This window comes from Corvus brachyrhynchos, unplaced genomic scaffold, assembly GCF_000691975.1.
Source record: "Corvus brachyrhynchos isolate BGI_N302 unplaced genomic scaffold, ASM69197v1 scaffold7, whole genome shotgun sequence".
Lineage (NCBI taxonomy): Eukaryota > Metazoa > Chordata > Aves > Passeriformes > Corvidae > Corvus > Corvus brachyrhynchos.
The window spans coordinates 3,819,155-3,836,919 of NW_008239054.1; the positions used below are offsets into that span (position 1 = coordinate 3,819,155).

A 17,765-nucleotide genomic window follows, 5' to 3' on the forward strand; every position below is an offset into this window, starting at 1 on the left:
ATTGATTTTTGGAGAATGCATCAAATCTCCTCTTTCCTTTCCATCTCTCTCTTGAAATATGGTTTGAACCAATACTTCAGACACATGTATTTTAAGCTATTTACTTTAAATTGTGATTTGCATACTGCCAAGTATTTAAATGTAGTTGTAATTACGGTGGTTGGGAGTGACAAACACCAGGAGACCATCTATCAAGCTAATTTATCTCCCTATCTGTATCAGTATCAATCCATTCACTGTTCTTCTTTTACAGTATCCGAGATAATATGGTATTTACAGTGTTATGTGTTTGCCAGATGCATGTTAATTAAGCAAGAGGAGATTTAAATGTGTCTTTGGCTGGTTTCTTCATTCAGCTGTCTTGAGAAATACTCAAAAGTAATTTCCATTAACTGCTGTGCTATTTACTGGTGAGGACAGAAATGGTCATTAGTGACTCTGCTGCTGAATGCAGCCCTCCATTTCATCATAATTCTTGGGGAAGATTTGCTTCAATGCTAAAAAAAACTCTGTGTATCATTGTTCCAAAACCTCTGCCTTGTCGCAAATGCCAGCATAGATTGATATTTATTTTTAAGCTTAGAATGTGAGTTTTAACAGCTGAAACAAAATCTATGCATTAGCAAAGGGAACACATTTTCTAAGAAATTTCAGGAAAAGGGGAAAAGAGCAGTTGTGAGTCCAATTAATCTGGTATTCTCATGAAAGCCTAGGCCTGGGTCTTCAACATCTTAAACCAGGAAAAGTTTTTGGAAGTTTTCTTTTACACCTTTTCTGTTTCCTTCTTTGTGCCAACATGATGTGCAAAACTGTCTGGAACAGGATAGGGGTGGTGACACTGCCAGATAAACACAAGGAACTGACTTACTGCTCATTCATGCCCTGTGCTATTCTGTGCTGTAGACTCCCTAGGGCTGAATTTATTTAGCAAAGCATTTTAGGATGTACAGACCTTGCTTGGTAGGCCTTCCGGTGTTGTATTTTCACACAGATGAACTATTCTTGAAGAGTTTCTCCATTCTATAGGATAAAAATAGATTTTTCTTTAACAGCAGATGACTACTGTACATGTCCTTGTCCCACCCAGCTATTCCACAACCAGTATATTTATTGCGGAATTTGGGAGAAAACATCACTTGGCATTATTTTTATAGTTCCCATATTTTTCTCTCTGTATCTCAAGGTTGTAGCAGAATAGAATCTTGTCCCCCATCAACATGGTGATAGAAAAAAGAAATACGTGGCTGTTGGTTTAAGTTTTTCTTTTTTTCTACAGTATTTTTTACTTTCTCCACAGCATTGTGACTGTTTAGGAATGTGATAAACCTTATCTTCCTGGAAAGTAACTAGAGGATGATTTTTTTGTGGGAGTTCAGTCCTAGTTAAGACATACTATGTGAATACACACAAGGCATCAGTTTTCAAATATCTTCATTAATGGGCTTCAAACCAATCAATAAATCAACCCATGGAAATTCATGGCAGGGGGAGGGGGGAAGCAGTACAATGAATCACTGCACTTTTGGCAATTTCATGTGCTTAATCACTATGGATCTGTGAAGATTCGTGTCTTTTAAGTACACTGTCTTGCAAAGGTACCAAATGATCTTTCACTCCCTTCAAAATTCCCTGTTAGTCTTTTAAACAGACTCTCCCCTCCAAAAGAGCATATGAAATATCCCTTTAATTATACAGGCACCTAAACCTACCCATAAATTGATGCTAACATGCATATCAAAGATTTTCTCAGAACCATACAATGCCAGAAGCACTTTTCTGTTTCATAAAAATCTTAATGAAGCTTAAAACAGCAACTTCTAACATCTTTACTCAGAGATATAGAACCTTGTAGGTTTTTTTAATAAATATGCTCACTGATTTCTTTGATTACATGCAATAAAGTGTACAGGTTTATATACATATCAAATGAGTAAAATGATGTTACCTAGACAAATTATGTTCTCGTGCATGGGGAATATCCATTAAAACGGGAATGAGGACCTGTGCTGGGTCTATGAACTCTGACTGCTTTGAGAGGAACAGTATGATTTATGACTTACAAGCGAGCTGTCCTCTCCACCAAGAAACTTCCTCTCATTCCCTTCCAATTTGGGGAAATTTTCATCACTTTTCAGCATTTTTGGTTAGGGAGTACTGGCCAGGTATGGGTTACAGATGACTAAAAAATAGAGGAAAATTCTATTTCACACCCACACAATTGTGACCAGTGGGGAGGTTTGTGGTTTGTAATTATTGAAAGAAACGCACGGTCTTTGCAAGTATAGGGTCTTACTTATTTCCTTTCTTTGAGGAATGATAATGCAGTAAATCATACACCTCTGAAGTTTTATTAAATATTTATCATAAAGATTTACCAGCCTTATTAGTTTCACCTCTGCCAGCAGAAGAGCTTTCACAAAATGGAATGGGATTTCTATTTTACACTTCTCAGCCTTTGACTACAATGCATTAAGACAACACAGTGACTTATTTTTCCAGATGTGTTTTTCTTTCTTTGAGCATAATTTCCCCCCTGGTTTTGTTTAATTTTACACTTGACTGAGGTGTATAAACTGAAGGAGCTGAGGTAATTTCAGAAAAACACATATGTGGGTTAAAAAATGTTTGAATCATAATTTTGAAAAAAACCCAAAACCAGTTGCAGCAATAACATAATTATCTGGAGTCTGAATAGAATTTGCTTAAGAAAACCCATGACTTGTAGCAGTGGCACAGCAGTGGTTTAAGAAGCACTACTCCTAGCTTAGATCAAGTGATAGACTGGAGATAGGTGCTCCATTTCTAACTTGACCTCAAGCTTTCTGACTCATGTCATGAATCAAGCAAGGCCATCTAGAGCTGGTTGTCCAGGACTGTGTCCACATGGTTTTGCAACATCTCAAAGGATGGAGACTCCACAGCTTCTCTGTTGGAACACTGTTCCAGTATAAAATAATCTTTGCAAAAAAAAAAAAAAAAAAAAAAACCAAAAAAAAACCAAAAAAAACCACCATAATATTTTCTGATGTCCAGGAGGATTTTCATATGTTTCAGTTTGTGTCCTTTGCCTTACATCCTCAAGGGCAAGGGGACCTTGAGGACAGTGGGACCTCACCCTCCATTCAGAAGTTAAAATCCAAATGAGAAAAAGAGCCCTTTAAAATGCCTCACATTGTCATTATGCTAAATACAAAGTGAGATCAATGAGTCAGAACTGGAGATTGGATTGCCTTTATGATGCAGATCGTCAGTTTGTTATTTTAGGTCAAAATCCTAGTTATGTACAGCTCTGTGCAATGGGACACCTGCTTCCTGCCTGGATCTGTCCATCTTCCTCCAGCAACCTAACAAGATTTCAGGCTTTTTTTCAAGTTTGCTGGGCACTTCTGGCATTTTCTAAATTATATCAGGACTGAATTACTAACTAAAGCTATTCTTGATGTTAATAACCTGAAATATGGCCCCAGCCCCTGCAAGCTGTGCTCCCCCACAACATTGTGTCTGATTGCTTTTGTTTGCTACCAATAACTGCTCAGAAGTGATCCATCCCAGATGTGCCACCTCTGGGCTCTTCAGCTCCATGGCTGTGTCCCCCACTGACTTGCTAAAAGATTGACCACAGGACTGGCTCACATCTGAGCACAGACAGGTTGCAGTAGAAGCCTGCTGAGTTTCCACCAACCCATTTGTAACTGGAAGGCATGTGGCCTGCATCCCTCCTGTGTACAGGCCACTGCCTAAGGAATGTCTGTTCTCTCCTGACATAAGACTATTCAAAGTTCTCCAAACCAGTGTAGTACTCCCCTCTTTGCCACAGTATAAACTCCATTCTATAGCAGCAATACAGGATGGAAGATTCAGACTAGCACAAGGTAGCCGAAAGCCATATGCACCTTCGCTCCCACCTTGATATTGTCCTGGCATTGACTCCTTCTGTGGTGGCCATAGGTTTGAAGCTTGATTTCAGATTGCATGAAGAAATATTTTTTGCTGTTTTGAATTCTTCATAGACTTTGCTGTCCCAGTATTTTTAAAACCCTATTCCTGATTAAAACATTTGTTTGCAAAACACCTTGAAATCAGCATTAAAGGTATATACCACTAATTCTGCAAAAGAAAATTACTCTCTTAGAAGGTCTGTATTGACAAAGACCTTATGCCATTTCCTACATACTGAAGTAGCCATAAATGTCCCCTCTTTCTAGATCCTGCATTGTTTGGAAGAAATAAGGCATGATGTACAGGAGGGGAGAAGCAGCCCTGGTTGTGTCCACGGACCCAAGGAAGGCATCCAGGTAAAGCTACTGATGCAAAGGTGACAGAAGCCGTGAGAGCTTCCCTTGCAATGACCTTGCTCATCTACTGGCCTTGATTTGTATTTCATCCTGCCCAGCCCCATGCCACTTCCTTGGGCTTTGTACTTGTCAAAGCAGGAACACTACTATCCTAACTTCAGCAATTATCCAGTGACTCCGAAACCTATGGCAAAGACCACCAGTCTTTGTTTGTATCAAACCAACTTAGGGTCAAAGGCCTTGAGCTGCTTTATTGCCAAAAAAGCCCCAAACAAAACAAACACAAACAACAAAAAAAAAACAAAAACAAAAACAAAAAAAACAAAAAAAAAAAAAAAAAAAAAAAAAAAAAAAAAAAAAAAAAAAAAAAAAAACAAAAAAAAAAAAAAAAAAAAAAAAACCCCACCAAACAAAAAAAAAAAAAACCCCAAACAAACAAAAGAAGAAAAAATGCTGCTGTACAAATACATTAGAGGTCTTGTGGGATATCTTGGTCTTAACAAACTCAGGCATAGGCTAAGGGATCATCTCTTTTTATTACAGGAAGGCATATTAAGTTTCCCTTGTACTATTAAAATCTGTATCTTTGAGAATTCCTTTACCCATACATCCAGAAAAAAAATTCACGCAGTGGGGTAATCCTCCTTCCCTAAGTCTTTAATTTCACTTCCTTACCTTCTGCCACCTATGGCTTTTCCTTCAACTGGGAAGTAACTGTTTCTGACAGCTCATTAATTAGTCTCCTGTTGTAACTGCTGGACTCTGCCTACCTGCTGCTCCCTGAGAGCTCAGCGAGGGTTTCCTAGGGCCATGCGATCAGTCGCATCCCAGAGTCCATTTGGGACAGTCCCTTGATCTGGCTCCGGCAGCCAGCAGCGTTACAACGCAGTGGTGATAAAGAAGGCAGAGAAGGGTCTCTCATGAGGGTTTGAGATGGCTTTAATCACATCTCATCCCAGCGCCCACAGAGGCAGAGAGACCTTGTGGTCCGGGTGCAGGGTGGTTTTGTCCGGGCCCAGGGGCAGTCCCTAGGCGGGGTTGGGGTACAGGAGCCAATAGGGAGAAACCAAGGGAGTGGCCAAGGCTAGGGCAGGGAACAGGGGGAACATGGCATCACAGAATCAGGGGGTTAAGTATTGCAGTTAGGAATAAGAAAAGTCCCATTTGCTTTCAGCTTGTGCTGCTCTTGTGGTATTTATTTGTGAAGTCTATCTTTGAGGTTTTCATGCCTTTCTAGCTAAACCATCCATTCCTTTAATGTTTTGGATTTTCTGTCATGTCCAGACTGCAAACCATCCACAAATTAAAGGCTCGTATTACATTGCTTGTTTTGATTGGTAAATTCTATTTGCTTTAATCATAGCTTAATTCTGTGTCTCCTCAAGATCTGTTATCTTATTCAAGATACAGGTACTCAAAATTGCAAGCCTAGCTCTTCAGTCTTAGTCAGAAACTCCTCTATGTTTTTCTCTCATTCAGACAATCTCTGCTAAAATTCATCTTTCTCTGTATGTATTCGTGTATTTTCAGATGGAACACAATACTCCTCAGATTTCTGCAGTACAGTTTCATAGTCAGCCTCCTCTTTCTGGGATAGCTAAAAAATGAAAAATATTTGCTGCTTCAGAATCTGCTATTATGAGAAATAGAGCTACCTCCGCCTTCTTACTTGTACCTTCTGCTACTGATGGGCGCTTTTTAAAATCCTCTTTTATCTCTGACACCATGTGCTGTCCATCCTGAGCCAAGGATTTTAACAAACAAGTGTTTCCTACCACATCCAAATTCCAACAGATCAGCACATTATATTATGGGTTTTGGCATAAAACAACACATTGACCAATTAACACCAGAAATTTCTAAGGCTCCCTACAAGCTCTGTAGTAGTAGAGCTCCTGAATTTTCACTCCTGTTTTTTCCCCTGAAACTATTCTGAATTTATCTGTATGCTGTTTGGTGGTGGTGGTGTTTTTAAAGCAGTAAAACAGCTTCACCTCAAATACTACTCTCACCATTGATACCACTAATGTATTTCTTAAGGGAAAGGAAAGGCATGGAAACTTCACAGGAAAAATGTATCTTAAGAAAACCTTCAAATCAGTTTGTCTCTATTGCTTCCTCATTATTCCCCCCCACCTTCCTGTAATAGCTTTCATGTATATATTCAGAAAATTCAAAAAGGGTTTTTCCAGATAAGAAATTGTCACACTGAAATTCAAATCTGAGGTTGCATGTTCTCAGAAGCTTTTGATGTTTTCTCACCGTTGACTTTCCCAAAGAAAGGAGATAGCTAACATCTCTTTTTTATTACCCCACACAGAGCAAGGGAAAAGAATACCCCTGCTATTTGTTGAGCAAGGACTAAAGGCAAGCTAGAATGGCAATTCCATTTTCAAAGTTTTATCAAAATTGGTGAATTAAATGCTGATTATGGTTTATCTTTACCTGCAGTAATTTTGAGACTGTGTTGAGCTTCCTGCTTCATAGCATTTCTGAATCTGCATGCCAGAATGTCAAAATCTCACACAGCAGACTCAGTAACTGTAGTACAATTTAAGGTGAGTAGGAGAGCCATTCCATCCTATCCAGAAGTTTTCACAAGTGAACTGCACCAACCTGAATTCACTTGTTCACTACCAAACTTAATAATTAGACCCCTCTTTGGCAGAAAAGGAGGGACCTGACCCTCATTAACCCTCACTGTGAGGCAATGCCTCCTTGTCAGAGGTTGCTACAGCCAGTAATCTGCAGGGCGAAAAGTTCACAGGCTCTACCTCATGGAACAGAAACTGTATTTAAACTGTTTACACTAACACAGCTGATCTTGCCTGAAGCAAACTGGGAGCATTCACCACTGCAGCTGGTGGCTGTGGCTCCCACCCCATCTCCTGGCACCCCAGACTGCAGAGGCCCCAGGCTCAGGGCCATGGTGAAATAAGTCTGGGACATGGTTGGAAGACTAGTTGCTCAAAGGAGACTCTTGAAAGCCCTCCTAAATCACCCAGGATGGTCCCTGTCTCAAGGGACACAGGACTTTTGATTCATCTGCCTAAGGCATGTTCGTGCTCAGGAGTCACAAAAAAATTGGTATTGAGAGCCAGTAGAAAATCTTCTGAAGAAGGTCAGATTGGTGAATAAAGGTTCTTGTACAATGGGGCTCAAGATGAAAAGATTCTTGAAATATTGATGGAATTTGGTATGTCAAATGGGAAACATAAACTATTTCCATTGTTGGTTGAAGCAAGAATAAAGAAGAATCAAATTATTCGCAGGAGTCTGCTTGTTCCTAGTTGACATAATCAAATAATACAAATGAATACATGCACTAATTCAATTAACTTGGCAAGTTCCCTGTTCAACACTCAATATTTAACAATTTCAAATAATAAATATAATTTCCTCCTATTAAAATTAAAGTAACTTGACTATGGGCCTGTCTGGATCAGACTGGACTACGGCCTGCCTGATCTTGTTATCACATACCAGAAATAGTAACACACCTTCTCCATGCCAGTTTAAAAATAAAGGTATGGTTTTTTCCTGACAACCTCTACATTAGACTTGATTTAAACTATCTAGGTCAGTTCCATAAATCTGGTGCTTCATGCATTATTTTCTGAAAGGAGAAATTAATTGTGGTAACTGAGATTATCAAACCTGTCAGATCATGCATGAATTTAAATATAAAAGTGAGACTAAATTGGATTATGGGTCAGATTTATAAGCATTAGGGTAAACTACACTGAATACAGTTGAATTGACTCTGATTAATTCACAGATTCACAGCTATCTCTTTCCAAATATACTCAGAAGTTACTGTCCACGATATAGCTATGCAACCATTAAGTAATATGTATGTTCCATTGAAATATATTTTATTCTGTTTTGTATTTTCACTTCACTTGTCCTGGTAAGTAACATTTTCATTCATGCTGTGGTTCAGTTATTTTGAAAGCAGGATGTAAAATCCAGCGCAAAAAGAATCAGAGCTAAGACTGTTGTAAAAGACTTGATAAGTTTTCTACTTTTCCCCTATATTCTGTTGATTAATTGAATTTAGACCATGAAAAAGGTAAAACTGTGGAATATTAAAGGGCTGTTGGATATTTTAACACAACAAAGTAATAAGCATTTACATTTATCTTAAAATATATTTCTGAATGTGGAAGTATAAAATGATATTACATTTGATTCTCATTTCATGAAATTGCTCATCAGTCCAAGGTTGACAAGGACAATGAGACCTGTGTCTAAATCTGTGATTAGGAAGCAAGAGGAAAATGACAGCAAGAAAATCTAAGGTGACAGAAAAATGTCAGAAGAACTGGTAATGGAAGGTCTGAAGATGCATGAAATTGGAAGTGGTATCATTAAGGTGAAAGAAGCATTTTTGATATGGGTTGAAGAAACACTAGACACAACTAATGATGATCTGATCCAAGCTCTCCTGGTATAAAACTACACTCATATCGCTGCAAATTCAAATTCTGATTCGTTGTAAGTCAGTAGGCCCTTCCTAATAAAGTTAACAGTGAACCAAATACATATGTAAGGAAAGGGAGCAAAATGCAGTCAGCTATGGACCTGATGCTACTTTGTTGATGGAAATTTTTGGCACAGGTCAGGGCACAGACAGAAGTTGGAAAACCGAAAGTAGAAACAAAGGGAAAAATATCCATCTTCACAGGAAATCCTGCAGACACCCATGGCAAGTAGAGATTCTTTCATCAAAGCAGAATAAGATGTAACAGTAAAAATGAAGGCAACTTGAAGGAGAAAACAAAGAGATGAAATATAATGACTTAGTAAGATCTTCTTTTTCGTTTATGCATAGGGGCAAAGCTCCAGCTGCCACCAAAAAAGGTAGAATAAACACATATACTTGAGCTTTTTCCCTTATTTCCATAAAATTCTTATTATTCTATAACTGCATTATTCTTATGGGAACCAAAATTTTCCTCCTTACTCTTTTGTTCCATCTTTTCTTTTCTCCTTCCAGTTCTCACACATCTTAGGTTGGTTTTGTTTCCTTTTCTCCAGTTTGTAATCACCCATCCCCTCCATCCCACTCTTTTTCTGATTTCTAAACTATTGCTACACACCTAGTTTGCATCTCCTCTCTTTTTCTGTGGCCCCTCAGCCACACCCTGTCAACATAAAAATACACAAAGTAGTGAGCAGAGGTAATTCCCTTGTTCCTTTCACCACCACTTCACCAACACCTCTTGGCTCTGAACACATTAATAAGCCTTGCTGGCACTATCTGGCCTTATCGGGGGCCTTGGTTCACACCACTGCCCATGGACACATAGGCTTTTTTAAGCTCTTAATCTCTTTTTTGGCTATGCAGTATGAGTGCTTGTGTTGGGCTCTGCCACATTTATGCCTGGCCAGGTATAGTTCTGATTTGCAGTCTGAATTTCCAGCTTAATCTCAGACCTCCTCTGTCATGATGGATGCACCCAGAAATCACTGGACTTGTTCTTGTCCCTGACTTGTGGATTGGTTTCACACAAACTTGTCTGATAATGTGGATTTTCACTTGAACTTGACAATGAATTCTAGTCTTGTTTTTTTCAAGTTATTTGGATGTTGTGAGGTGAGATCCAGAGTAGGGCTATGGAGAAGATTAAAGGACTGGAGAAGCTGGGCCTGTTTAGTCTGGAGAAGAGATGACTGGGAAGGGATCTTGTCAATACACACAAATATCTTTAAGGGCAGGTGTCAAGAGGATGGGGACAGACTTTCTTTCAGTGCTGCCAAGTGACAGGACAATGGGCACATGGGCAATGGGCACAAACTTAAATCAGGAAGTTCCATGTGAATATGAAGAAAAACTACTGTAATGGTGACAGAGCACTGGAACAGGCTGCCCACAGAAGTTGTGAAGTCTCATTCTCTGGAGATATTCAAAACCTGTCTGGATGCAATCCTGTGTAACCTATTCTAGGTGAACCTGCAGGGTTTGAACTAGGTGATCTCCAGAGGCCTCTTCCAGCACCAACCATGCTGTGATTGATTCTGTGATTCTGAGTGATTAATATCCTTGGGATGCAAAAATTTAAAAATCTCACTGGAATTTAAAAGAATTTAAAAGGCTGCTTCCTTAAGAGAATCCTGCTGATACTTTTTTACATGCACAATGTCAGAAGAGGGAAACTTCATGTCAAACAACTGTCAGAAGCATCAGAGACGAAAATAACCCAAGACCAAAAAGCCAAAGCTTGTGTATCTGTGAGCGGAGCAGGACTCTTCTCTATGTTGCTATTCTATTTTATTGGCTTGATCCTGCCAATGGTGTCCCGTAGCATGTGCTATGAGCTACTGTACATGCACTGTAAAGTCAAGTGATCTCATTCTTACTGTTCACAACACATTTGCTATAAGTACTTGAGATGAGTTGTAATCTCTGACTCACTGTATATGATGGGAAAGACAGATTTGACAAATGAAGAGCAAGCTTAGACTTTTTTTCTGACAAATGAAGAACATGGACTGACAGCCAAATGAGAAATCCATTCTAGTCTCCTTTTAAAATGAATGAACATGTCAGTAATCTTCTTGGTCAGAAAAAAATTACCAATAAGTCTGAACAGATAGCCTACCAAAGTTTAATAAATAAGCTAATGGTATGGGGAAAGAGCTAGTGTCATTCTGATCCATTGGAAAGAGCTTGTAGAGGTCAGCCTTGTGTGTATGGTGCCAGTGCCAAAATAAGCAGAAAACTCTCATGCTCATGGGCAAATGGTGTGGTGCATTATCCAGGGTATGGCGCAGCACTTCACGCAGTCAAGGTGAGCAGGAAGGGCACTGCAGTCAGTTCAGGTAGTGGCCATTGCCCTTGCCAAGAGAATGCAGGTATGGTGTCCCCTTGAAAGGGAGACAAGTCATTTACACTCAACAAAAAGGATGTAGTGACCCAGGCAGAGCTCCCAAAAAAATATGCAGCCATTCAGGTTTCAGGCTGTAGGGAGTGCCTGAGCCTTTCACTGGACTGTAGCAGAGATAACTGTTGTGTCAAATGTGACCAGCTGGACGATTTGCTCAGCCTGGTATCAGTTACAGGATGGGGAAGAAAGGTTAAGGAATATTAGAGAATCAAAAAGGGAGATAGACTGGTAGAATCAAGCTCTGGCCTTCCTGAGACAGAAACAGATATCAGAAATAATTCAAGATCAAGGGGATCCTCTATTCATCCCCCAGCAAGGAGAAGGTAGCAGTTGTAAAGAAAGGAGTGCATGGAGGGTAGTCCATGTTCACTCTGGGTGGCAAGTGAAATCCTTCCTCGTCACCTCACTCCCCAGGTGCCCCAGCACAAAAGGTATGAGGCTTTGTGTGTGGAAAGCCAGCTAAAGGACAAAGATGATGAAGGTCCAGTTACACCACAGGGGTCACCACAATCAGAAATGTTAACCCACCCCATCACAACCACCTCCAAAAGTACAAAAAAGTGGGTAATGGTTGTAGGTGATTCACTTCTAAGGGGAACAGAAGGCCCAATATTCTGACCAGGCCCAACCCACAGGGAGGTCAGCTGCCTCCCTGGGGCTGGGGTTAAGGAAACTTCCTAGCCTAGTGCAGCCCTCAGACTACTACCCATTACTGATCTGCCACACAGGGGTCAATTAAGTGGCAACACATAGTCCAAGAATGACCAAAAAGGATCATTTTGGGCCTTGGGGCCTTGAGACTGTTGCTAAGGGAAGCTGGGACGCAAATTATTTTCTCCTCTATACTTCCAGTTGAAGGCAGCAACAACTAGAAGCAACAGATAGACTGAGTCTATTAATACATGGCTCCACAGCCGTTGTCACCACCAAAATGTTGTGGGTTTTGACAGTGGAACGGCCTACCCAGCACCGGGCATGTTGGCATCAGACGGGACTCACCTTTCTCAGTGAGGGAGCAGAGTCTTTGCTCCACAATTAGTGGGGCTCATTGGCAGAGCTTTAAACAAGATGTGATAGGAGAGGGGAACAGTACCAGGCTTGTCCCTGGCAAGCTCTGGGATGGCATGCAAATGTTAGAAGGACAGGGTGCTAGCAAGGCCGGGTTGGATGGGGCTCTGAGCTACCTAGTCTAGTGAAAGTTGTCCCTGCCCATGGCAGGAGGGTTGGAACTGGATGATTGTTAAGGTCCCACCCAAACCAAGTCATTCTTATGACATATGTCATATGTCATATGACTCACTCTCTAAAATGTCCTTGTAATTTCAGAAATCGTTGAAATGGAATGTAATTTTGAGAACTTGATTGTTTTCTGGAAGAGCTATGTTCAGTGGTGGCAGAAAAAACACTTTTCATCGTTTCTGGTGAATTTGTGACATACCTGTTGAAACATAAAAAGTGAATGGGAGTAATACAACTTTCACAGAAGTCCAGCAGTCCTGGTCTGTGTGACATCCTTGGAAGGATTCAGGAAATAGACTGATGCTGTTACTCAATGATAAAAAGCAATTAATTGGTGGGAGTATAGGGGCTGGAAGTGTTCATCACCATCAGCTAGAGACACATATTTACCAGTTTATCCTAGAAAGGACTGACGTGACTGCAGTATAAATGAATATTGAAAGTTTAGGTTTGACAACCCTCAACAAAACCCCTTACAAGCCAAAGTATCACAAGTAATCCTTAATAGTTTAAGCAGTTTTGATAGGAAGCAGACACTTAAATACAGCTGTGACTCTGGAGTAGTGATCACAATAGGCATTTTCTCTGATCGAGGGTAGAAACTTTCATATTAATAGGGAACTTAAGATAACAGCTCCTTCTCTGCTGAAGGAGAAGGGATTTCCCTCCATAACTCCATCATTTGTCTGCTCAGTTTCCAGCTCAGCTGCTCTGCCTCAGTCTGGAACAAAAGATTTGCTCACAAGTGCACATTAGCCTGGTTTATGTTAATTCAAATTATGTAAAATTGTATCCAGATCTATCACAATGCTAATAATTTTAGAGCAAAAATATGATTATGCATGTCATATTTCTAGTAATATGTAGTTAGATATCTAAAATTGCTGTCACTTGCATCAAACTGCAATCAGATAGCAAACAACTCATTCAACACTACACAGTGTTGGGAATGTTTAGCATTTTAAAGACATGTAAGCTAGAATAATAGTAACATTTTAAAAAAAGCCTTTGATGATAATTGGCAAAGTAAATAAAAATTTTAACAAAACAATTGATAAGCTATAAAACCATAAGACTATTAAGGTTGGCCATCTAGTCTGAAGTGTTTCATTTCAGTGATGTTTCCTATTTTTTTTTTTTTCCAATTCAAAAGCCTGTTTTATTTCCTGGTCCCATTTTTAGAATTCTATCTTTGCTTGCTTGTAAATATACCTTCTGTCACAAATGCAGTAAGTCTTACTCTTAAAACCCATGGAACACATGTTTCTATCTTGTTGTACAAGAGAAAATAAAGTTGCAAGGCTACACCCCTTACATAATAATAGATAATGGGGAGGTCATTTCTTAAAGGGCATAGTCTAAAGTAATTGACATATCTGAGATCTCTGGGGACTTCCCAATCATCTTCAAGTACTACTGCTTGCACATCCACACTAAATTTGAGAGTGTCCATTAAATGAAGGTTTTGACATGCTCTGTGAAAAGTTCCCAAGAATGTCCATAACCTGTGGTTATCACACTTGGGCATGATTGATAGACCTTACCATACTCAGGTGAAGCAGACAAAAGCTTAGACATCAGGGACAGTCAGAGAATCCCAAATGGACTGAAACAATAAATAAATACATTTCAATTTGTGTGAGATAATATTATTTTAAAAATCTACTTATTGGCCTGAAATTCACTTTCTAACTTATATTGATAAAACAAGCATCTGCACATACCAATAGCAAGGATAGAAAGACTGGCATCATGCCTATTTCAGACATATCACTTACATGCACCATTCAATTGATGCTTGCTGATTTAGAAAGAATTTTTTTATTACATCCCTACCCACAAAGAGAAGAGAAGAGAAGAGAAGAGAAGAGAAGAGAAGAGAAGAGAAGAGAAGAGAAGAGAAGAGAAGAGAAGAGAAGAGATTTGACTTGGAAGGGACCTACAATGACCATCTAGTCCAACTGCCTGACCAGTTGAGGCATGACCAAAAGTTAAAGCATGTTTTTAAGGGCCTTGTAAAAATACCTCAAACACTGACAGGCTTGGAGCATTGCTCACCTCTACAGCAAACCTGTTCCAGTGTTTGACCACCCTGTCAGTAAAGAAATGATTCCTACTGTCCAGTCTCACCTCTCGTGACAGAGTTTTGAACCATTCCCATGTGTCCTGTCACTGGGTCCCAGGAGAAGAGCTAAGCACCTCCCTCCCCATCCTGAGGAAGCTATAGAGAGCAATGAGGTTGCCCCTCAGCCTTCTTTTCTCCAAACTAAATGAATCTGAAATCCTCAGCTGCTACTCACAGATTTGTTCCAGCTCCTTCACCAGCTTTGTTGCCCACCTTTAAATGCATGCCAGGACCTTCACATCCTTCTTAAATGGTGGAGCCCAGAATCACATACAGTCGTCAAGGTGAGACTACACCAAAGGTTCATGTCATTTGCTGCAGCATGGCTTTGAGGGAACAGTACTAATCAGCAGTGGAGATCTGCAGACATCTACAACAGCTTGAATGGAAGCAAGGTGCTTTGTGGCTGGATCTACCTTGCAGACAATAAAATTCCTGCTAATGAGTACTACCGACTGACAAGGGGTCATGGTATCCTGGTTCATACCTCTCAGCAGTATAAGGACATCAACTGCAGTACCCAAACTGAAGTTTTTATCTCTCTATTTTGCTGCTCTGCCAGTGTACATGATTTGTGTGTTTCATAATGAACAAAACAGAAAGTTTGCCTTCCTCTGGACAGCATGAATGAAAACCAAAGGAAAGCTCCCTGGCATTAACTGTTTGCAGCAACAATGACACCCTGAAGCAATACAATGACCTGTGAGGAATGATTTTGTTTGTGTCAGTTTAGATGTTCTGTCTTGTTCCCTCAATAACCTTTCTGACTACCTTTGGGTTATTTCAGCAATTCAGACAATTATCTATAATGCAGATATATTACCCTCTGGAAAAAAGAATTTCTACAGGAGCTCTATAGATAATAAAAAAATCTCTGATTTTAACCCTTGTCATGATTTCCATCCACTTAAATGTACATTTAAGCTGCAAAACTGTCTGTTTCCCAGCATGCAAGAGACTTGAGTGCCAAGTTATGCTTGCAAATCAGACATTAAATATGCAGATCCTGTGACATGGAAACTGAAATGTACATTTTACAAAGATGTGCTGGCATTTGAACATTTTGTATTTGGGTGTTCCTGAACACCACCAGTGTGTGTGCTTTTCATCATTCAACTATAAAGCCATTCATCAAAAAGGGGTTTTGATTTTGTTATGTTTTTGGTTTTGTTTTTAACTGGAATAAAAAATAATAGCTCTGTGCAAATTTGGGAAAGTCAAAAGGGACACAGAGCTATAATTGACAGTAAGTATTACCCTGATATTACTGAGCATAGAGCAGCTAAGGGAACAGGAAATGGTCAGAGCCTCGCACTGCATACTGAATGGACCTGTGGTTTACAGTAAACTGATGCTTTTGTAACAGCACAAGATGATTCATAAATATTAAAAAACAATGAGAATTAATGTAAATACATGCTAACTGAGATGCAGTTTCTTGAAAATGAATTGAAATTAAAGAAAATATTTACTAACGTAGTGTTTAAAACTTTACCCTCACTTTAACATATAAAATGTTTCCCCCACTTAGTTATTGCAGAAATCAAGACCCAAAGTAGCACAAAGTTTATTTCCAATGTCTTTAGTCCCCTTAGCATGGCTGTGAATAACTTCGTATATATTAGATTTCTTATAAAACAGACATGATCCAAACCCTGTAAACTCTTGGGTTCATCCTTTATACTGCTCAAAATTTGGTTCAAGAAGAAACTGGAGAAGAAATGGGCAGAAATTGAGCAAGACAGAAGAGGATCTCCTTCCTCTGATTCCTGTGAGAAGCTCACTAAAGGGACTATATGCTCTTATTTTATTCCTACTTCATATGAGAGATTTTAAAAGTTCATTATTCCTTCAGTTCTTCCTTCCTGTAAACCCATAGGAAGCACCTTTTTATCTGGAGGAAAAAAAAAAAAGAGTTAGAATAGAGGATATTGAAATGGTTACTTAGTTCTGAGAAGATATTTTTCTATTTAATTTAGGAACAGTGTTCTGGTTCTAAGCAGCACTTGGGTTCAAAATATTTTGCCTCCTCCTCTATTTCAGCTGATAGTGACTGGTAAGCCAGAACACAGAAGTAACTAGTGTATCCTTGAGACCCTCTGTGGGAGTGCTCCAAAGGCACCTGTGAGGCCAGAGCCACGCTGAATGGCAAATAAAACTAGGCACTCCACATCCCTTGCCCTACTATACTGATGGTTTGGTACCCGGCAGTTTGGCCACCATGACCTGTTTATCCAGGCTGCCTGCAGACCCTCCACTGGCAGCTGGTTCACGAAACATCCTCTCTGTGGGTACCAAGGCCAATGTTTAGGAGCAACCATTTCATACCCCGGTACCTCCACAACACTCATTCCAGATACCTTTATCTACGCCAATTATCAACAGCAGACACTAGTGAGAGTAAGTGTCTCTCAGCATTAGTTTACATCCTGAAACATGCCTTTTTACTATTTACCACACCTATTTGCTACGTACATATGGAGTAACTATGTACTATTTACTATATATGCTTATCTCAGTGTAACAGTGGTGCTGAAGCACAGCTTGTATATCAGTTGCAGGTTGTGGATCCAACAGCTTGGCCTGCATTTGCTCTCATCATTTATGGTACAATGCCAATTAAAAATCACACGTCATAAACAGACATATTTACTTGCAATTGTTAATAGCACTGTAGATAGAAATAAAGTACTTTTTAAAGCTCATTAATTTCTCTGCACTTAAATTCTCCATTTTTTTCTTTTTTGTTCTTTTTTACTTCTTTCAATCTAAGCAATGAATATGTAAAAAGGTGTCCAAAGTTTTTATATTTATCTGCTTAAAAACAACTTTAACAGGATTTATTTTCAGTTGCAAAGTATTCCTGGGGGTGTTAAATCGGGTAAAATGTTTCAGTAACATCTAAATGTTTGCTGGATTTTGTCAGCTTTTGAGATAAACGTGACCTGCCAATGGTCCTCATCAGCAAAATGCTGAGAGTGGCTCCATTTGGACCAGAAGGGAACATCATCTGCTGGCGCCGCTCTCTGTGAGCCACACTTCTGTGTTAAAGGCAAGGCTGAACGCAGTTTTACTACTTTTGATACGAATAAGTGCAGTTCTCAGCCTCCCGGCTTGTTACTGATGCTTTTGCCAACGACACCGAGCGACGTTGATGTGCCGCCGATAAGCAGCGTTCAGCTGCCAAAACGCCGGCTGCCTTTCGGCATGCCCAAC

The 17,765-nt window shown here is 39.7% G+C and overlaps 1 long non-coding RNA gene across 1 annotated transcript in view; it reads right to left on the reverse strand.

Moving 5' to 3' along the window:
- LOC108447863 overlaps positions 1–5,222 on the reverse strand; it is an 18,651-nt gene extending 13,429 nt beyond the window's left edge. The window contains exons 1-2 of the long non-coding RNA XR_001863564.1: positions 5,066–5,222; positions 953–1,020 (exon numbers count right to left, since the gene is read on the reverse strand). This is a non-coding gene — a long non-coding RNA (uncharacterized LOC108447863). The remainder of the gene's footprint in view (positions 1–952; positions 1,021–5,065) is intronic.
- Between the last annotated feature and the right edge of the window lie 12,543 nt (positions 5,223–17,765).